The following is a 23,821-nucleotide window of genomic DNA, read 5'->3' on the forward strand; positions in this document are numbered from 1 at the left end:
CGTATCTCCCCATATGAATGATACATGAACACCAGTTGAAGATTTTGACTGCAATTTATCTTGACTAAGTTATGTTAAATACCGTTGTATTATTCCGTTCCGCTATGAGAAAGGTGGTTCGCTCCAGCATATTCATTCTTAAAAGTCGTATCGCGTTACTGTTCCCTTATGCATCAAATTTCATAGAAAGGGCGATGTTTACAGGGTACTAAAGCCGAACTAACAACATTCTATGTACTCACATGTTAAAGTGCAGTGACCGCTTTCAAGTTGATGCGCTATCGTTACTTCGTATGATTTCAGTTTCACTATTAATTCTTCCAGTAAAACCAATCCTTAAGCATTTTAGTAAATTTTGACCTCACGTTTGTGAGAAGAAGACTTCAGATCCCGTCAAGTCAAAAGTTTAAGTTTCCCGTGGTTTCTGGATGGTACCTTCAAAAAAACTGCTGCCGATTCCCTGTTCAATCCTTGACAAAATCCAAGTAGTTCTCCTTCTGCAGTTCTTCTCTCGTCGGTGGTACGTTAAGCTCTCATTTAATTTCTTTGTTTAGATAATTCACAGTTACGCATTAGGTTAATTTCGGAATAGAATGATGTTTTTAACCTCTGTGTCACACCCAGTTATTAAAGGTTTTTTACTACAGTGCAGAACAAAGTTCTGAATTTTAGGGCTCCGTACCTCAATCGCTAAAAACGGAACCCTTACACGAGGATGGTTTGATAAATCTGCTAAATTTACATGGAACAATGGAACATTTTTGTTGCACCTTCATGGTTAGTAAGCTCGTTTATTCCAAAGTATCGTATAAAGAATTTCAATTATGTACAGCTTGAGTTCATTGTTGACAGCCGTGTGAATGGGTCATTGTATCGAGTGCAATTGAAGAGTGAGAAAACCGAGTTTCATGCTGTTATTACTCATTTTCATTGGAAGGGTTCGACTGCTGCACAAATCAAAACAGAACTGGATGAAGTTAACGCGGGCATTAAAGACCATTTACTTTTGAATGGTCGGACAAGGACGAACACGAAGAGCGCTCCGGCCGTTCTATTGACGATACCACAAAGCAAATCACTGAGAAAATCAGTGATATGGTATCGCAAGACCGCTGAATGAAAATTCTTGAGATTGCTGAGACTGAACCTAGCGAGGGCATAGTATCCTCAAGGGAGAATTGGCTATGAAGAAGCTGTGTGCGAGGTGGGTGCCGCAATTACTCACACTCGATCATAAGCGCATCCGGCACAACATTTCAACACAATGTCTGGTGATGTTTAATCAGAATTCACAAGACTTTTTGCGCCAGTTTGTGACTATTGATGACACCTGGATTCATCATTACACGCTAGAGTCAAACGTCAGTCAGAACAATGGACAAAGGCTTCTGAAAGTGCACCAAAGAAGACAAAGACCATTTTGTCGACTAGTAAGGTGATGCGCACTGGTTTTTTTTTTGGGGGGGGGGGATCCCAATGAATAAACCACATAGATTACTTGGAAAAAGACGAAACCATAACTAACTGGACCTTGAAATGCTTCTTTCTTGGACAGCTTCAAAATTGCGTAGGCTGAAACAAGACCAAGACTGGCATGCAAAGAAGTGCTCTTTCACCAGGATATTCATCTTCTCACAGATCAGTAATAACAATGACTAAAGTGCATGAAGTGGTCTTTGAATTGGTTCCTCAACGACCCTATTCACCAGACATAGGCGCAAGTGATTATTTCCTTTTCACTAACTTGAAACTTTGGATTGCTGGGAAGAACTGTTCATAAAATGATGAAGTGATAGTTACAGTCATCGGATATTATGCAGAGTTTGACAAAATCTATTTTTACGATGGGGTGAAATAGCTGGAACATCGCTCCCTCAAAGGAGACTTTAAAGAGGAATAAGATGAGTTGTTTATGGAAATGAAGTCCCATGCTTCTTGAGAGAGCGTAGGGGAACGATGCGGGAGGACCGCACCACCGTACTAGGCAAGATCCTAATGGATGTGGTTTGCCGTTGCCTTCCCCCGACCGTAATGGGGATGAATGATAATCATGAAGACGACACAACAACACCCAGTCATCTCCGGGCAGGTGAAAATCCCTTACCCCGTCCGGAATCGAACCCGGGACCCCGCGCTCGGGAAGCGGGAACGCTACCGCGAGACCACGAGCGGCGGACAGTTGTTTACGAAACAAATATTTTTTCTTGCATTTTCACCAGACTTATCAAATCACCCTCGTAGGATCATTCTGTTCTCTGTCCGCCTGTTAAATCCTTTTTTTCTCAGAAACGGATCGAGTATCAAGTTGAAAGTTGAAATTTATGTGTAAGCTTCTAAGTCAATACAGTCAAAAGACACGCCCATGTATGTGATATATTTTGTTATTCGCAAACTCATTCACCAAAATCTATAAATTAAGTAAGTCTATTCGTGATGGGTCTGCTGGTGTAGGGGTAAAGCAAGTGCCAGCAAATCAAGAGGTGGCGGGATAGAATTCTCAAGGATTTTTCACTCTTAGTTTTAAGCTAGTTTTCACCTTTCAGCGATGTGAGAAGTCGCCAGTAACGACACGCGGTTCGGATCTACGTTAAATTGTAGGTACCCTTTCCCCAGTTGGAAAATTGCTGTAGCTAAGGGATACACAAGTCACCGAAGTGGCGACCAACTGAGAGACTTGCACCAGGTCATTGAGCCACGCGAAATTATTATTGTTATTATTCTCTAAAAGCATAATTAGGGTTGTAAGGAACGCTAGTACTACTCACATTTATCCGGTTTTTATAAAGAAGGATCTGACTTGTTACTGAACGTCACCATTCAGCCGAAACTGAAAAACAGCAGTAGATAATAAATGCAATGTAATTTACCCCATGCTACATGGAAAAGTCAACCTATCAAAAACAGTTGACGACATCAGATTGCGTTTAAATTCATCTGATGTGCTTTGCCAGGGTGAGTCGACTTTTCGGCGAGAACTGATGCCATATTTATCTGTCCGCTGATGACTGATGCAAGATTGAACAGGCCGAGTTTTAAATCCTTATCAGTACAGTTTTATACAGGAACGTCATGTCGTTAACAGACAGTAACGAAAGCCTTGAAGATAATAAACACTTGCAAACTTTGGTTGCTTTCCCTCAAAATCAATAAGCATAATCTAATGCAAGTACGAGCGGACTTGCAAGGTAAATTACACATCTCGTCCAACACTACGACTGTTGCACAACAAGAATGGCATATTATTATAAGGGAGTACAAGTTCTGGATTTCCTGCAGAGAGTCGGCGGGAGTGACCTTGCGGTTCTAGGCGCTACAGTCTGGAGCCGAGCGACCGCTACGGTTGCAGGTTCGAATCCTGTCTCGGGCATGGATGTGTGTGATGTCCTTAGGTTAGTTAGGTTTAATTAGTTCTAACTTCTAGGCGACTGATGACCTCAGAAGTTAAGTCGCATAGTGCTCAGAGCCATTTGAACCATCCTGCAGACACAGTTCTGCTGCATCACGGATAAGAGCTGCATCACAGTGAGGGAATGAAATGGCATAGCGGCTGGAAATGTGTTCCAAGATAGAAGTACGCGGCACAGTACGGTTCATGGGGGCAAAACGTCCAAGCAGCTCACAGATTCATAATGAAGTTCTGACGATTAATCAACCAAATGCAATGTCGCGTCCAGCCACAGTGAAATGGTTCCAGCAGTTTGGCCAAAGCCGCACAGGTATGGGTGATGCTCATCGCGAGAGCAGGCCATCGACCTGACCTCAAAGTGCAGGCAATCGACGAAATGCAGCGGTTCCGTGACCGAGGAGTGGAATTCTGTCGTCGAGGAACCGAGCTGTTGTTAGAACGTTGCGGCAGTTGTTTACGGAGATTCAGTGACTATGTTGAAAAATAGTGTCATGAATCTGTGTCACGTAGAAGTGTAGCGCAGCATCCAGTAAAAATTACTTCGCCCGCCATCATAACGGTTGACTCGGTTTTTGAAATCTCCTCGCAACTAAACAAAAAGACTCGATATTGTTCCATTACGTAACGAGTTTAATATGTCGTGGCTGCAAAATACTGACACGACTCATTTACAGAAGAATTGAAAATCTTGCAGAAGCCGACCTCAAGGAGTATCAGTTTGGGTTCCAGAGTAATGTGGGTGTCAACATTGACCCTACGAACTACCATATAAGTTAAGTCAAGGAAAGACAAACGTACATTTCTAGCATTTTTAAACTGAGAAAAAATGAAATATATATATGACATATTTGACTGGGAGCTCCCACCTGGGAATTTCGGCCACCTGGTACATTTCTATTTATTTTATACCATTTCACCGACTTGCGCGTCGATTATGATGATGCAAAGATTGTGACAACACACAAATCCAGTCTCAAGAGGAGAATATCCCCTACCTGGCCTGGAAAAGAATACGGGGCCCTGTGATCAAGATTTAGAAATGCTCATCTCAAGACCACAAGCTGCTGACTCTGGACTTAAAGAAAGTGTTTATCAATGACGACTGGTATGCTTTGGTAGTGGGACGAATAATGACCTTAGCTGAAGTTCATTGATAAGATAAGACTCCCCCCCACCCCCTTTCTGCCAGAGAGTGTCGCCGTCAGTGTCTGCAGGGCAATGGTATGGGCTAAAATTGCAGGGACAATGAAGTTGACACGTGACGAAGTCGCACCTACGCCACTGGAGAAATTGTATGGGTTATAATTAGCAGGGAAATGAAGCTGACACATGTCAAGCCCACACCTATAATTCAATTGCATGACCTACAATTTGCGTTTCTCCCCTGTCACATGAAAACGGCAGGAAACCCTCCCCCTTTCTCTCTCTCTCGGCCAATAAGAATTAAGCTCCCCCCGTTCTTATTATAAATCCGATTGCGGGAACATCGTTATAGGCACGGAAAGCTGGCTGAAGCCAGAGATAAATTCTGCCGAAATTTTTACAAGGCACAGACAGTGTTTAGAAAGGATAGATTTCATGCAACTGGTGGTGGCGTGTTTGTCGCTGTTAGTAGTAGTTTATCCTGTAGTGAAGTAGAAGTGGATAGTTCCTGTGAATTAGTATGGGTGGAGGTTACACTCAACAACCGAGCTAGGTTAATAATTGGCTCCTTTTACCGACCTCCCGACTCAGCAGCATTAGTGGCAGAACAACTGAGAGAAAATCTGGAATACATTGCACATAAATTTCCTCAGCATGTTATAGTCTTACGTGGAGATTTCAATTTACCAGATATAGACTGGGACACTCAGATGTTTAGGACGGGTGGTAGGGACAGAGCATCGAGTGACATTATACTGAGTGCACTATCCGAAAATTACCTCGAGCAATTAAACAGAGAACCGACTCGTGGAGATAACATCTTGGACCTACTGATAACAAACAGACCCGAACATTTCGACTCTGTAAGCTCAGAACAGGGAATCAGTGATCATAAGGCCGTTGCAGCATCCCTGAATATGGAAGTAAATAGGAATATAAAAAAAGGGAGGAAGGTTTATCTGCTTAGCAAGAGTAATAGAAGGCAGATTTCAGACTACCTAACAGATCAAAACGAAAATTTCTGTTCCGACACTGACAATGTTGAGTGTTTATGGAAAAAGTTCAAGGCAATCGTAAAATGCGTCTTAGACAGGTACGTGCCGAGTAAAACTGTGAGGGACGGGAAAAACCAATCGTGGTTCAACAACAAAGTTAGGAAACTACTGCGAAAGCAAAGAAAGCTTCACTGCAAGTTTAAACGGAGCCAAAACCTCTCAGACAAACAGAAGCTAAACGATGTCAAAGCGTAAGGAGGGCTATGCGTGAAGCGTTCAGTGAATTCGAAAGTAAAATTCTATGTACCGACCTTGACAGAAAACCCTAGGAAGTTCTGGTCTTACGTTAAATCAGTAAGTGGCTCGAACAGCATATCCAGACACTCAGGGATGATGATGGCATTGAAACAGTGGATGAGACGCGTAAAGCTGAAATACTAAACATCTTTTTCCAAATCTGTTTGACAGAGGAAGACCGCACTGCAGTTCCTTCTCTAAATCATCGCACAAACGAAAAAATGGCTGACATCGAAATAAGTGTCCAAGGAATAGAAAAGCAACTGAAATCACTCAACAGAGGAAAGTCCACTGGACCTCACGGGATACCAATCCAATTCTACACAGAGTACGCGAAAGAACAGCCGTGTACCGCAAGTCTCTAGAGGAACGAAAGGTTCCAAATGATTGGTAAAGAGCACAGGTAGTCCCAGTCTTCAAGAAGGGTCGTCGAGCAGATGTGCAAAACTATAGACCTATATCTCCGACGCCGATCTGTTGTAGAATTTTAGAACATGTTTTTTGCACGCATATCATTTCGTTTCTGGAAACCCAGAATCTACTCTGTAGGAATCAACATGGATTCCGGAAACAGCGATCGTGTGAGACCCTACTAGCTTTATTTGCTCATGAGACCCAGAAAATATTAGATACAGGCTCCCAGGTAGATGCCATTTTCCTTGACTTCCGGAAGGCGTTCGATACAGTTCCGCACTGTCGCCTGATAAACAAAGTAAGAGCCTACGGAATATCAGACCAGCTGTGTGGCTGGATTGAAGAGTTTTTAGCAAACAGAACACAGCATGTTGTTCTCAATGGAGAGACGTCTACATACGTTAAAGTAACCTCTGGCGTGCCACAGGGGAGTGTTATGGGACCATTGCTTTTCACAATCTATATAAATGATCTAGTAGATAGTGTCGGAAGTTCCATGCGGCTTTTCGCGGATGATGCTGTAGAATACAGAGAAGTTGCAGCATTAGAAAATTGCAGCGAAATGCAGGAAGATCTGCAGCGGACAGGCACTTGGTGCAGGGAGTGGCAACTGACACTTAGCATAGACAAATGTAACGTATTGGGAATACATAGAAAGAAGGGTCCTATATTGTATGGTAGCGGAACAAACACTGGTAGCAGTTACTTCTGTAAAATATCTGGGAGTATGCGTGCGGAACGATTTGAAGTGGAATGATCATATAAAATTAATTGTTCGTAAGGCAGGTATCAGGTTGAGATTCATTTGGAGAGTCCTTAGAAAATGTAGTCCATTACAAAGGAGGTGGCTTACAAAACACTCGTTCGACCTATACTTGAGTACTGCTCATCAATGTGGGATCCGTACCAGGTCGGGTTGACGGAGGAGATAGAGAAGATCCAAAGAAGAGCGGCGCGTTTCGTCACAGGGTTATTTGGTAAGCGTGATAGTGTTATGGAGATGTTTAGCAAACTTAAGTGGCAGACTCTGCAAGCAAGGCGCTCTGCATCGCGGTGTAGCTTGCTGTCCAGGTTTCGAGAGGGTGCGTTTCTGGATGAGGTATCGAATATATTGCTTCCCCCTACTTATATCTCCCGAGGAGGTCACGAATTTAAAATTAGAGAGATTCGAGCACGCACGGAGGCTTTCCGGCAGTCGTTCTTCCCGCGAACCATACGCGACTGGAACAGGAAAGGGAGGTAATGACAGTGGCACGTAAAGTGCCCTCCGCCACACACCGTTGGGTGGCTTGCGGAGTATAAATATAGATGTAGATGTAGATTCCACGTCTTTACGCAGCTGTAAAATGATCAGCCAGCGCCCTCAGGCAGAATAAAAGGAATAAAACTATCACTTTATAAAGTAAGTATTTGTTCATTCATCTGTCTTATTTTTATTTTTACTATTACTACTATTATTGTCATTATTATTCGTTTATTAATATAGTCCATCTGTTTATATTTACGTTTTGTTTTTTATTTTCTGAAAGTGCAGTAGACCCCTGATGTGGTAATAGCTGAAATGTTGAACCAAGACATTCAGGTGTTGGAACTTTCTGTTGCTCACACCACCGCAACAGTAGCAGATGTCAGCTAAAACGAAGAAGACTGTTTTGGACACATCTGGAGGTTCAAATGGCTCTGAGCACTATGGGACTTAACATCAATGGTCATCAGTCCCCTAGAACTTAGAACTACTTAAACCTAACTAACCTAAGGACAGCACACAACACCCAGTCATCACGAGGCAGAGAAAATCCCTGACCCCGCCGGGAATCGAACCCGGGAACCCGGGCGTGGGAAGCGAGAACGCTACCGCACGACCACGAGCTGCGGACACACATCTGGATGTTATATGAGTCAGTTTACGGTTTTGTGTGCAGGAGGCACACATCTTACTCAAAGTAAGACGGAAAATACTTCTCTCATGCTTAGGCAGAGTGTTTGATTATGCGTAATATTGCTCACTGCTGCGTTGGTTTTGTTTTTCCAGTACCACGTACGAGGCCTTTTTTCACTACCATGGATTCCACACGACAGACTATCCGTTTATTCAAATGGTTCAAATGGCTCTGAGCACTATGGGACTTAACCTCTGAGGTCATCAGTCCCCTGTAAGTTAGAACTACTTAAACCTAACTAACCTAAGGACATTACACACATTCATGCCCGAGGCAGGATTCGAACCTGCGACCGTAGCGGTCGCGCGGTTCCAGACTGTAGCGCCTAGAACCGCTCGTCCACCGCGGCCGGCTATCCGTTTATTCCGAAGGAAATTGCATTTCAGGTCCTGGGTAGTGCACGAAGTAGCATGGTTGCTGGTGGTGGTTAGATGTAAACCCTGCAAAATAGTTATTGAAAAATCACCACCATCACAGTATGGGCTCAGCCGGTGTGCCACTGGAGACTGCACTGATTGGTATACATACAGTTCTCCCACCTGAGTCGCATTTGTATGTGAAGGAATTGGGAAACTGAAACGGAATAAAGACGTGTTGCCGGAATATGACGTGCATAATACTGTAGTGGAAAGGTTGCCGCTCACTTCCAGCACTCCACTGGAAAATGTGTGTCTACAAACGTGAAGCAGTGATTGGAGAGTTAAATGTGAAATTGCTGGAACAGTAGGAGCGTGAACGTTACTTGCGACGTTTCTTATACGACACCACTGAACGGAATGAACCTTGCTGTTGAACTGTGAAAGAAATCTAACGTTTCAGAATGATTGTAAATATGTGACAAATCAAAAATACATACATAAATAATAATAATTTTTTCCTATGGAATTATTAATTTCTCCCATACTACCACTAATGTTTATATAACCACAGCACGCTGGAGACAGAGAGAGAGAGAGAGAGAGAGAGAGAGAAAGAGAAAGAGAGAGAGAGAGAGAGAGATGACTGTCATGAAGTCATAGCAGAAATCGAGAATTCTATACATGGTGTTAAAGTGTAGTATACATGGGACTATTTGTGTTGCTTAATAGAGTGTGCTGATGCTTATATTATATGTGAAAATAACGTTCAAAAACGGTTCAAATGGCTCTGAGCACTATGGGACTTAACATCTGTGGTCATCAGTCCCCTAGAACTTAGAACTACTTAAACCTAACTAACCTAAGGACATCACACACATCCATGCCCGAGGCAGGGAAAAATAACGTAGCCAACGAATCTGGCAACATGTGCTTCTTTGGCAGGAGCTACATCATAGATAAATATTGTAAGGCGATGCAGCACTGGAGCAGACGACTCAACTTCCAGCGTGAGCGTCCTATCTAGCGTCACAAATAGCCGGGTCGATGGGGAAGTCGCTAGGTGCTTCCACATCGCACTAATGTAAGGCGTGAACTTTGTCAACTTGTGCTGTGAGCTTACGCCGTACTTGACGCCGAAGCAGATAATGTAACAAAGTCAGTTCCTCCGCCACTAGAGACCGTCGTTTCAATCTTACCCGTAACCTTTCCATCTGTCGCCCTTTCAGCTGCAACAACGAGTGTTTAACACATCGTATATTTGCAATCAGCACCGACTGAGTACTGGGTTTTATTATCTTATCTTTTCTCATATATGTTTTGTGTAAACGTTAATTATCGGAAATGATTCAGGGTCATTATCTATGTTGTTGCCCATATCCATTAAAATGAAGACGTTGAAATCATTGACATATGCGAGCGTGTGCTGAGAAGTAATGCCTCCGAATTTTTTATTGACAACTTTTAAAGTTCTTTAAATAAACAAACACTATTACCATTCTACATCTTCATTCTTCATTTCTAGATATACAGGGTGGTCCATTGATAATGACCGGACTAAATATCTCACGAAATAAGCATCAAACGAAATAACTACAAAGAACGAAACTCGTCCAACTTGAAGGGGGAAACCAGATGGCGCTATGGTTGGCCCGCTAGATGGCACTGCCATAGGTCAAATAGGAACCCCCATTTTTTATTACATATTCGTGTAGTACGTAAAAAAATATGAATGCTTTAGTTGGACCACTTTTTTCGCTTTGTGATAGATGGCGCTGTAATAGGCACAAACGTATAAGTACGTGGTATCATGTAACATTCCGCCAGTGCGGACGGTATTTGCTTCGTGATACATTACCCCTGTTAAAATGGACAGTTTACCAATTGCGGAAAAGGTCGATATCGCGTTGATGTATAGCTATTGTGATCAAAATGCCCAACGGGCGTGTGCTATTTATGCTGCTCGGTATCCTGGACGACATCATCCAAGTTTCCGGACCGTTCACCGGATAGTTACCTTATTGAAGGAAACAGGAAGTGTTCAGCCACATGTGAAATGTCATCCACGACCTGCAACAAATGATGATGCCCAAGTAGGTGTTTTAACTGCTGTCTCGGCTAATCGGGAGAATCGGGAATCTCAAAAACGTCGGTGTTGAGAATGCTACATCAACATCGATTGCACCCGTACCATGTTTCTATGCACCAGGAATTGCATGGCGACGACTTTGAACGTCGTGTTCAGTTCTGCCACTGGGCACAAGAGAAATTACGGGACGATGACAGATTTTTGCACGCTTTCTATTTAGCGACGAAGCGTCATTCACCAACAGCGGTAACATAAATCGGAATAATATGCACTATTGGGCAACGGAAAATCCACGATGGCTGCGACAAGTGTAACATCGGCGACCTTAGCGGGTTAATGTATGGTGCGGCATTATGGGAGGAAGGATAATTGGCCCCCATTTTATCGATAGCAATCTAAATGGTTCAATGTATGCTGATTTCCTACGTAATGTTCTACTGATATGACTACAAGATGTTTCACTGCATGACAGAATGGCGATGTACTTCCAACATGATGGATGTCCGGCACATAGCTCGCGTGCAGTTTAAGCGGTATTTAATATCATATTTCATGACCGGTGGATTAGTCGTCGAAGCACCATACTACCATGGCCCGCACGTTCACCGGATCTGACATGTCCGGATTTCTTTCTGTGGGGAAAGTTGAAGGATATTTGCTATCGTGATCCACCGACAACGCCTGATAACATGGGTTAGCGCATTGTCAATGAATGTGCGAACATTATGGAAGGCGAACTATTCGCTGTTAGGAATGTCGTTACACGTATTGCCAAATGCTTTTGAGGTTGACGCACATCATTTTGAGCATTTATTGCATTAATGTGGTAGTTACATGTAATCACGCTGTAACAGGCGTTTTCAGAAACGATAAGTTCGCAAAGGTACATGTATCACATTGGAACAACCGAAATAAAATGTTCAAACGTACCTACGTTCTGTATTTTAATTTAAAAAACGTACCTATTACCAACTGTTTGCTAAAATTGTGAGACATATGTTCGTGACTACTACAGCGCCATCTATCACAAAGAGAAGAAAGTGGTCCAACTAAAACATTCATATTTCTTTACGTACTACACGACTACGTAATAAAAATTGGGGTTCCTATTCAAAAAAACGCAGTTGATATCCGTTTGACCTATGGCAGCTCCATCTAGCGGGCCAACCGTAGCGCCATCTGGTTTCCCCCTTCAAGCTAGACAAGTTTCGTTCTTTGTAGTTTTTTCGTTTGACGCTTATTTCGTGAGATATTTGGCCCGGTCACGATCAATGGACCACCCTGTACATATATATCTCAACATAATCTCCATTACAATGAACACAATTCTGCCAACGAGTGACCAGTTCGTTGACTCAGTCACTGTAGAATGTTGATGGAGTCACAACCTTACCCCTACCGCATTGATTTCTCACTGTCAAAGAGAAGTCCTCGGAGGTGCTCTTTACTTTGGAAACAAATGAAAATCGGATGGGGCCAGGTCGGGACTGTATGGAGGATGATCAATATCAGTGAACTGAAGGCGTTGAATTGTTGTAGATATGTCACAGCTCGTGTATTATGGTCGGATGTTGTCACGCTGAAGGGGAGAGTGTTCTGTATGTGGAGAAACTCCTCGAATTCGTAACTTGATTAGAACGTGCTGCTTCTCACCCACCGACATAGTTATGTTACACGTCGCTAAGTTACGTGCCATAATTCGGAGTCCTCCAGTGGCAGAGGGCTGCAAATATGTAGACATGGAAAATAAAAAGGTAAAATTTGTCTTGCGTGAAAGGCTTTAAGGGTTTTCATAAGAAAACATTTAAGCATGCCCTCGAAATTAGATGCATGTGCATGTTGCTGCTGTACGATCATTTGTGCAATGCTGGAGGATGGCAACCTGAGATTTGTGCTGTTGTGTTAAATTCTATTCGCTAATGAAGGTGGTTGCTTTTAATACAGGTTCATTACATTACAGCAATTGCATGTGCTGTTATTGTAAATATGTGTTTTATCTCATAATAATCTCAGCAATTCGCTATTGCCGCTGTTTGCTGATTTTGTCATGTTAACTCTTTCGCTGCTACAGATGTACCGCCTGCATTCCATGCTGGGGGTGGATTTTGTTATGGCTGTACTGCTCGGCAAATGCTGGTGCCTGTGCTGAGAGATGGCGTTCCGGTAGATACGAAATACTTATCATCCGACTTGAAGAATACTATTAGGCGAAAATATTTCATTTTTGCACAGTTTACACTTTAGTATCTTCGCTCGATATAGAACTGAATTTCTCTTCGTTATACGTCATGTTTTCTTCACTGCAACGATTAATTAAACACTGCACGAAATTTTAAGGAGTTTGCAGAGGTAAGACCGGATTTCGTAAACCATGTGTATGGTTGACTTTAGCTCATACATTTTAGTGAATGAAATGTAGATAAGTTACCGAAATTTTATTTAAAATTGAGAGCAGAACGATCTCTCATTCGGTTCTCGAGTTACTGTTTTTATACCTGACAGATGGTAACGCATGACACGCACATTCGCATTTTTGCACATCACGAATCATATGGTCATAAAAATTGTAATATTTCGTAAATTATTCAAAACATCAAAACGAGGGTTTTTATAAATCACGGCACACAGAGAGGTCCATACATTGTATAATAAATGCTCTAAACTTTTTTATTCACCAAGATATAGAAGTAACGCATCCAGAACAGCGGGAGACCGGTGACTCAGGATACATACAGACATCAATAGCACTGTAGCAAAACCGAAAATGTGCACGTAAACACGTTCACAGCAGCCAATGAGCTAATGGTAATGAGTATGTGAATAAACATGTATAGTGCCACTTTTGTCACATTAAGGATAATGACTACGTGAATAAATATCTATACATCGAATCTAATTTCAACAACTCATAAACTACATGTATGCATTGAAAGTATAATTATGATTCACAATGAAATAAACTAGGTGTTTGCATGTGTGTGTGTTTGTGTAAGTTAACTCATACTCATAAATACAGTACAAACTATAAGTACATAACATGATAAATGGCTCATGCTACCCTACATATATACTGGCTTGTTATTCAACACTGTACGAAGTACATAAGATGTCACGTAAAAAACACACACTTGTTCCACTAGCGTTGCGTGTTAATTGTTCTACAGCAGTAGAGAAAAGAAAAAAATACTTATGTTTCACATAATACTGGCAGGATAGTGGGTGACAGCATGCATACTAATGCACTACACATTAGTTTAGATGACACACTGGACATGAAGGATGGTAGATGTTTTGGATATTTCCACATTATTAATATCACACTGATTTATGAATGAATCTAAAAACAGAGGTATTCATCGGAAGTAAATCTAAATGTCGTGTGATTAGGGCCTCCCGTCATGAAGACAGTTCACCAGGTGCAAGTCCTTCGATTTAACGCCACTTCGGCGACTTGCGCGTTGATGGCGATGAAATGATGATGATTAGGACAACACAACACCCAGTCCCTGAGCGGAGAAAATCTCCGACCCAGCCGGGAATCGAATCCGGGCCCTTAGGATTGACAGTCTGTCGCGCTGACCACTCAGCTACTTGGGGCGAACTTCATCGGAAGTAATTGGTCTTTCCAATGCTTTAATGTTAATACTAGATGTGAGTGGGAGATCATTGCTTTAATATATTGACTATGTGAATAAATATGTTGTATTTCCAGCCCACGTCTAAATGACGTTATCTTTCAACAAGATCACTCAAGACCACGTGTTGCCTGTTCTTTCCCGGCCTACTCCGATACATGAAGGGTGTTCGACTTTCCCTGGTCAACACGTTTCCCACAAACCTCACACGCTGAAAACAGCTAATGTGTTGTGGAGAGACTGGCACACCACCACAATGAATTATTAACTCTGGCAGAAAACTGAGGTGACATAGAATGTCGTACCTGTATCTGTGATCCAAGCTCTGTTGACGCCAGAAATTACATCTCTGTGCACTAGCTTTCGCACCTTGCCTCAAACCACCTACAAATTTAATCACATATGTTTCTTAATTTGCTGTATTCACACAATGAATCATTATTTTCTGACTTCCTGGTAGTGAAATTATAATGGGTATGAGTGTAAACTAAATGCGCTCGCTTCTATGTAACAGACCTTAGAAAAGGACAAATAAGACCATGAGAGCGACGATATGTAGGCTTCTAGAGATATTCACATGAATTATGCAAACTTTGCAATACTTATTAGTTCTGTCTTATACAAGCGACATGTACAAGAAAGCCTCTTGCGACAAGGCTATAAGTAGAGACGCATTTGGCTCGTGTTGTTGTTGTTGAGATAGTCATCCAGAGCTAAAGATCTGTACATTGCCACTTTCACCGCCAAACGTGCGCTAAACTATATTTTTTTTAACACAGGAGTACGTCCAATTCTAGAATACTGACTCAGTATGCGGGGATTAACAGATCGAGACAGCATAACGCCAATTTAGAAGATGTTTACAGCGTAATATATTGTATTTTACGGTGCTTCATCATTGATTTACCTGGAGATTAGAAATCTTGATTCGCTGACAGGTTCTGAAGCACATTTCCCATAGTGAATTGCTTACGTTCAAAAATATTAATGGTAGACAACGAATGACTCGTTGAACATCTCAGAGTATCTCAGTACTGGGTTCTCATGTATTTTGGGTGAACTAAAATGCTTGTTATTTGTAACAGACTCTGCGCACACATCGCGGTGAGTGTTGTACGCTGCCTCCTACCAGGTAACAGGCGTCTTGAGGCAGGCGTTCGTTATCGGCGTTGCGGACCTTGATTGTGGGCGCACTTGTAATCCCCTACCCCCCCCCCCCCCCCCCCCCGCCCTGTAGAGTTACCCGCAAACGCGTTCAGCATCTCCTGAGAGCTGTGCGTGGTAACTGTTTCTCAGTCACCTAGCGGAAATGAAACACAGTTCAGAGAGAAATACAGGGTGTTTCAAAAATGACCGGTATATTTGAAACGGCAATAAAAACTAAACGAGCAGCGATAGAAATACACCGTTTGTTGCAATATGCTTGGGACAACAGTACATTTTCAGGCGGACAAACTTTCGAAATTACAGTAGTTACAATTTTCAACAACAGATGGCGCTGCAAGTGATGTGAAAGATATAGAAGACAACGCAGTCTGTGGGTGCGCCATTCTGTACGTCGTCTTTCTGCTGTAAGCGTGTGCTGTTCACAACGTGCAAGTGTGCAGTAGACAACATGGTTTATTCCTTAGAACAGAGGATTTTTCTGGTGTTGGAATTCCACCGCCTAGAACACAGTGTTGTTGCAACAAGACGAAGTTTTCAACGGAGGTTTAATGTAACCAAAGGACCGAAAAGCGATACAATATAGGATCTGTTTGACAAATTTCAACGGACTGGGAACGTGACGGATGAACGTGCTGGAAAGGTAGGGCGACCGCGTACGGCAACCACAGAGGGCAACGCGCAGCTAGTGCAGCAGGTGATCCAACAGCGGCCTCGGGTTTCCGTTCGCCGTGTTGCAGCTGCAGTCCAAATGACGCCAACGTCCACGTATCGTCTCATGCGCCAGAGTTTACACCTCTATCCATACAAAATTCAAACGCGGCAACCCCTCAGCGCCGCTACCATTGCTGCACGAGAGACATTCGCTAACGATATAGTGCACAGGATTGATGACGGCGATATGCATGTGGGCAGCATTTGGTTTACTGACGAAGCTTATTTTTACCTGGACGGCTTCGTCAATAAACAGACCTGGCGCATATGGGGAACCGAAAAGCCCCATGTTGCAGTCCCATCATCCCTGCATCCTCAAAAAGTACTGGTCTGGGCCGCCATTTCTTCCAAAGGAATCATTGGCCCATTTTTCAGATCCGAAATGATTACTGCATCACGCTATCTGGACATTCTTCGTGACGACACTGCGAACACCTCGTGGTTTATGCAAGATGGTGCCCGGCCACATCGCACGGCCGACGTCTTTAATTTCCTGAATGAATATTTCGATGATCGTGTGATTGCTTTGGGCTATCCCAAACATACAGGAGGCGGCGTGGATTGGCCTCCCTATTCGCCAGACATGAACCCCTGTGACTTCTTTCTGTGGGGACACTTGAAAGACCAGGTGTACCGCCAGAATCCAGAAACAATTGAACAGCTGAAGCAGTACATCTCATCTGCATGTGAAGCCATTCCGCCAGACACGTTGTCAAAGGTTTCGGGTAATTTCATTCAGAGACTACGCCATATTATTGCTACGCATGGTGGATATGTGGAAAATATCGTACAATAGAGTTTCCCAGACCGCAGCGCCATCTGTTGTTGAAAATTGTAACTACTGTAATTTCGAAAGTTTGTCTGCCTGAAAATGTACTGTTGTCCCAAGCATATTGCAACAAACGGTGTATTTCTATCGCTGCTCGTTTAGTTTTTATTGCCGTTTCAAATATACCGGTCATTTTTGAAACACCCTGTACATCCATTTATTATTGCTCTTAATTTCAGCTAACATTGTAGGCTATATGGACAAGAAGAAATGTGTACATATTTATTTAGCAGCATCAGGTAGTGGTGATGCTGCATTATACATACTACGTACAGAAGTACAAAACACATCGAAATTACAGCAAATACGAGCTTGGAACTCTAAAAGCTGCGCAGTCATTATAGCTTAGCAAGTTGGTGTGAGGATGGTAATGATTATATTTCCGTTTTAAGGAACAAAACATTACTCACTGACATACTGTGATGACATGTCTTTATAAAGTTCTAACTTACGTTTGAAAAAGAGTATGAGATTTGGAGAAAAAAAATGTTATTATACATCAGCAGTTGTACATTGAGTGTAGTGAATCGCCACCTTTAAAATAACTCAATGATTCTCTTTCTTTCGCCACATCGGCAGCTTTGCAGTATTTCACGAACAACTGGTTTCTGTATGTCAATAAATTCGACTTGCCTCACATCCAAAGCTATGCCGAGAGTAACATGTCTAGGTATTCAATTTGTAATTTCAGCTTTGTGGGTTTTAATGAGTGTATTGTAGGGACCGTGGACACCTCGTGGATGCATGATATTATACAGTGTTCTAGATCATTCGTATTCACACCGTGCTCAAGCTAATAACTTACAAAGTCGCTGAAATGGGAAAAGACACACGGCTGCCACCGACTCTGTGTACTGCAGTACATAAGCACTTTCCAGACCACAAAACTTAATAACACTAAAATGACGTATATAAATGGATGAGTCTCCAGATGGTTCCTCGAGTGCTGCGTCCCCACATATATATGTCTATGATAGCTACCTTCTGCCAAAGAAGCAGTTATTGATAGGAGTATGGGATTGGTTATCACTCCTCATATGAGCATCGATGACTCCATCATGTCAGATAAATAGCGCTACTCAAACCATATATACTGTACCTTACCATAATGTTTAGCATTCTCGATTTCTATTACTCTGTTACTGCATGACAGTCATCTCTCTCTCTCTCTCTTCTCTCTCTCTCTCTTCTCTCTCTCTCTCTACATAAACATTATAAAGACAGGATGGGACAAAATAATAACGGTTCGGCGGGAAGATATTATTATTATATATTTATATATATTTACATTATCACATATTAACAATCATTCTGAAATATTACATTTGTTTCATTGCTCAGCAAAAAGGTCCATTCAGCTCATCGGTATGCATGGAAAATCACACTAGTGACTTTCCATTCACGCCACCATTCTTTCAACAGTTTCACATTTAACTCTCCAGTCACTGCTTCGTGTGTGTCAACACCCATTTTCGACTGGTATGCGGGAAGTGAGGGACAGCCTTTCTCCTCAGTATTACGTACATCATATTCTGGCAACAAGTCTTTAATCCATTTCACTTTCTCCAACCCCTTCATGTAGACTCGCGACTCTGGTGAAAGAACTGAACGTTTACCATTAAGCACAGTCACCAATGGCACGCCAGCTGAGCCCATACTGTGACGGTGGTCATTTTCCACTGACCTTTTTGCAGAGGGTACATCCGCCTCATAGTGGGACGTTTTCCACTGTAGAATGAAAACACCAGAAGCAATCATGCTAACTCTGCATCCGAAATGCGAGTTCCTTTGGGACATATCGATTCTCTGTCGTGCAGAATCCTTGGCTATCAAAGAATGTGTAGTACAATACGGGAAAAAACACTACACAGCAGTGGTCAGTCTCACGCATATTCAGTCTATCTTCCTAAGCATGAGACGTTTTCTCTTACTTTGTGGAAGCCCGCACACTCAGCCACGTACTGAATCACAACTTCCAGATGCTTGGAAACAGTCTCCTTCCTTTAGCCCATCTCTACTGCTGCTGCTTCTGCTGCTGTGGTGGCGTGGACAACAGAAAGTTGTACTCCTCATGTCTTGAGCCAACATTTCAGTTAGTACCTCATGAGGGGTCTGTGATGCTGTTGGAAAATGAATAACGACACGTAAGTGTAAACACAAAGCTTAGATTTTATTTGAATAATAATAATAATAATGAGAGAGATGGATGGACAAATATTTACTGTACAATGAGGCAAGCTTACTCCTTTATTTTTGCCTTGGGGGCCGCTGTCTGGTCCTTTGACAACTGCATGACTACATCGAACGACAATGTTCGTGCAATGGGATTTACAAAAGAAAAAGGGGCGAAGGAGAGCTTGATTCTTACTGGCCAAGAGAGAATGAGGTGGGGGGGGGGGGGGGGGGGATGGGCTTCCCGAAATTTTAATGGGATCCCGGGAGAAAAAGGGGAAGTGTGACCTTGCTACATATCAGCTCATTATCCTGTCAATTTTAGGTCATAAAATTGCTCTAGAGGCGTGGTATAACGTTGCCATTTGCCAGCTTCATTTTAATGTCAATTTTAGGTAGTAAAATTGCCTCAGAAGCGTGAGTGTGATCTTTCGACGTGCCAGTTTCTTTTTCCCGCTAATTCTAGATCATACAATTGCCATACAGGAAGTCACCTTGACGCACGTCTCTTTTAGCTGACCTTCATTTTCCAGCTATTTTTAAGGCATACAATTGTCCTACAGGCAGTGACCTTGACAAGTGTGGGAGAGAGGAGGTGTTCTTATCTTCTTGGTGCCCGCTGCTCCATTAGTTATGCTGTTTAAAATTCTTGAGGTAGCAGAGGTAAAACACAGGGCCTGAAGGGTTATTTTTAACTTGTACAGAAACCAGATATAGAAATCGATGGGCGCGGAAGGGAAGCTGTGGCTGATCAGGAAGTGTGACAGGGCTGTAGCCTATCTCCAATATTGTTGAATCTGAACATTGAGCAATTAGTAAGTTAACCCACAGACAAATTTGGAGAAGGAGTTAGTTCAGGGGGAAGCAATAATAACTTTTACGCTTGTGGATGGCCTCGTAATTCTGCCAAGGACTTGAAAGAGCAGTTGAACGGAATGTACAGTGTCTTGAAAGGAGAATATAAGGTGGTCATCAACAGAAGCAAAACAAAGGTAATAGGATGTAGTCGAATTAAATCAGGCGATGCTGGGAGACACGAGACTCTAGGTGCACGATGTATTGGTGACAATGAAAATTTGTGCCAAATCGAGATTCGAACCGGGATTTCCCGCTTTACGAGAGCAGTCACATTAACCACTTTTTTGTACTTGTAGAGCGGTCAGCTTCAGGCTGGCGGAGACAGGCAGGGTGGGCAGGGATCGAAACCAGAGGCCTGGCTTACAATCAATATCCCCTCTTGCTGTGTAGAACAGTGTGCAGAGATTTACTCCGATTTTGTCCATATGCCTTACTTATTGTAGTACTATTAGTAATTCATGTCCGCATTTCAAACCTTCCTCATCTCGTCCCTGAATGCACCCTCCAATTTTATTTTCATTAATTTTTTTATCTTACTTTTATTTTATTTTTATTTATTTATTTACTTTATTCTTAATTTTCAGAATTTGGGATATAATTGTAATACAAATTGTTTGTGTTAGTAAGAAGGCATTGTAAATAAATTAAACAACATAAATGATAACATCAAATACAATAAAAAAGTCACCTTTCCTTCATGCGCCCATCTACCAACATACGAGTGAACTCAAAACATTTAAAAAGAAATTAGAGAATGGAAACCGCTGCAATTATATTGCGTAAACAATGAGCACGGTGAAAGTAAATCAAAATAATGATGAACTACAAATCCTACTCGACATACCACTAGCGCTTTCTATCTGCAGACAATGTTCATTAGTACCAAATCGATAACTGTTTCGCCTCATGTCAAGGTCCACTACGGGGGTAGTCTTCCGCCCAGTACATCCCGAGTGTGATGGGGGGTTTATGAAGACAATGTGTAAGTAATTTGCGAAGAGCTGCTGGTAGAAAGGATGGTGGTCAAGTGTGTTGTGCTTATCCTGGAGATACTGCCGCCGGCCGCTATGGCCGAGCGTTTCTAGGTGCTTCAGTCCGGAACCGCGCTGCTGCTACGGTCACAGGTTCGAATCCTGCCTCGGGCATGGATGTGTGTGATGTCCTTAGGTTAGTTAGGTTTAAGTAGTTCTAAATCTAGGGGACTGATGACCTCAGATGTTAAGTCCCATAGTGCTTGGAGCCATTTGAAACATTTTTGAGATATTGCCAATAGTCAAGAACCAACTTCTCATCCTAGCAGAATAAGTAGTAAATTGACATTCCTTTAAGCCATGTGAGAGCATGAGTCTTCGCAGTCGGGAAGGAAGTATCTTCCAGGCGTAGGAGAATCCGAGGGTCAGTCGTGTGAGCCTGAGCATGAAGGTAAAAAGCAAGGATCTTCTGTACCAGCGTACGTGTTAAACGTTGTTTGTCAGTGTCTGGGATGTGGCACTGTGGGCAGAGGGAAGAATCTGGCAGCCCAACGGCATGCAACCTTTGTCGCAGCACGTACTTCCAGTTAACCAACGGTACCATGTAGATCGTACTCATGCAGGGAGGAGGGGCTGTTGGATTGCTCTCCACACGCCATAGCATGGCGGGACGTTTCCTTTCAATAACACTGACAGGGTTGGATCTCAGCAGCAAACGATAGGTGCCTCTCGCCCTCAGAGCTAGAATGGTGAGCAGAACAGGGTGCACATAACTATATTCGAGTATGAATGCCGAGATGTGGAAAAGAGAGGGAGCGATATGCGCAATCGTAACAGGTGGTGGTAGGATGGACGTTGGCATCATTTCCTCCAACAGATTGCCCATAAGTGAAGCATGTTGATAAGTCCCTAGTTTCACCATTGTGCACAAATATAAGGCTGCAGCCAGGCTCATCCTTAATGTGGAGGGAGGGTGAAGGTGTCGTAGCGGACTTTGAATAGGAATCCAGCAGTAAGGTAATATCCAAATGCCGCCTGTAATCTGCGTGTCATCGCTGTCGGTAGTGAGTGAACCTGAGCCATGTGTATCAACTTGGTCGCCACGTGAAGGTTAAGATACTGGACAAGCTGTAAGAGGTTCATGCGACGAAGTGGGTTCTGGAGGACTTCCATGGGAATCGCTTGCAGCAGATCTCTATAGTTCGTGGTAGCCATGCGACGCCCATCTCGTGTAAATGTAATGCTCAAATACATGATCACATTCATCTGTGGGAGGGGCACCACACAGCCCTCCTGGACGCCACTTCCAATATGCATCGCTGCCAACTTGGCTTCACGCCGCCAATTATATCACCTGGTTCATTCAAGCACAGAGCGCACCTCATCACCTGATCAGACCAGCAGTAAAGGTCATCAGCATACACTCTGCAGTGGATGGTGTGATCTCTCAATGTAATCCCCGTAAGTTTGCGTTTCAGACGTCTTACGACCGGTTCCACTGCGATCGTGTTAAATATCATGGAGAGTGGGTATCCTTGTCGAACCGAAAGCCGTATTGGCAAGGAACCCACCGTGCGTCCATTTACCAGCACATGGGATGATGCTCCACGTAAGAGGCGCAAAATTACGTAGCGGAAATCAGATGGAAAGCCAATGCAGGCTAGAACTGACACAATAAACTTACGGTATCCTCTGCCGAAAGCGTGGCCGAAGATCACAGGAGCTCGAAGGCGACAGGATGTGGGGTGAGCTATCAAATCCCGACATTAGCCAGTGGCCGTTTGCATGTTGGTCACTCCTCGTCGTGTCGTATGCTCCATTTAACGGATTAGTGGCAGGAACTTCTTTATACGCGCTGCCAGGAGCCGGGCAAAAATCTTATAGTCCGAATTTAACATTGTAATCGGGCGGTAGTCCTCGACCGGCCGATTTCTTGAAGGCTTCTGTATAGGGGTAAATAGTAAATCGACGAACAGAGGTGGCACACAAAAACTGCGGGACGTCAGCTCTCCATAGATCGTGATCCAACGTGGCATCATCAAGAGGTGAAAAGTCCGATGGAATTCGAGCTGCAGTCAGTCTGGGCCCGGCGATTTGAGCGCGTTCGCAACGTCGTTCGATGTAATCTCTGCTAAGAGCGACGATCCTGCTGTGTCGCCTAGAGTGCGCAACAAGTTCTGCGAAACGTTGTTATTGTTCCCCTCCTCTATATTCTCTTCCTGGTAAATACGTCGCTAATGGTCTGCAAAGTCTTCCACAACGGTTGCCTGAGTCGTTAAGAATCGACCATCAGGCAAAGTGAGGTCCTAGATTTGCTGTCATCGGTGTCGACGGCTATCAAGCACGATGTGGTGCACAAATGGGATTTCGCCGCTCGCTCGGTCTTGACGCCGCGACCACACGACGATCCCTTCCAATTTTCGCCGTTTAAGAAACAATAGTTAGGCTTTAATTCGGCTGTTTGCCATCTATTGGTCTGGTGAAGGTGGTTGTGACGCGAGCTTGCGAAGCATCGTGTAATAAAAGTCCAAAGTGTATGATGCCGTGCAGCAATGTCCAGTCCATATTGTATTAGCACCCGTCGGAACGCTGGTTTGGCACAGTCCGTCTACCATGCCAAGATCGAAGGGTAACATGAAAGACGCGTTTCGCAGTCCGCGAACGCGGCGAAGGTAACCTGACGGTATTCTGGGTCCTGGAGGTGTGCCATATTCATCTTCCCACACCACAGATGCGCCATACACGTTGTTACTGGAGGGTGACCGTGGATATGAAGGCACTAAGGTATGAGAAGGCAATAGGCCACCGTTTCGGCGTCCAACATCCCGGCGCAAGATC

Source organism: Schistocerca nitens, chromosome 2, assembly GCF_023898315.1.
Source record: "Schistocerca nitens isolate TAMUIC-IGC-003100 chromosome 2, iqSchNite1.1, whole genome shotgun sequence".
In the NCBI taxonomy this organism is placed as follows: Eukaryota; Metazoa; Arthropoda; class Insecta; order Orthoptera; family Acrididae; genus Schistocerca; species Schistocerca nitens.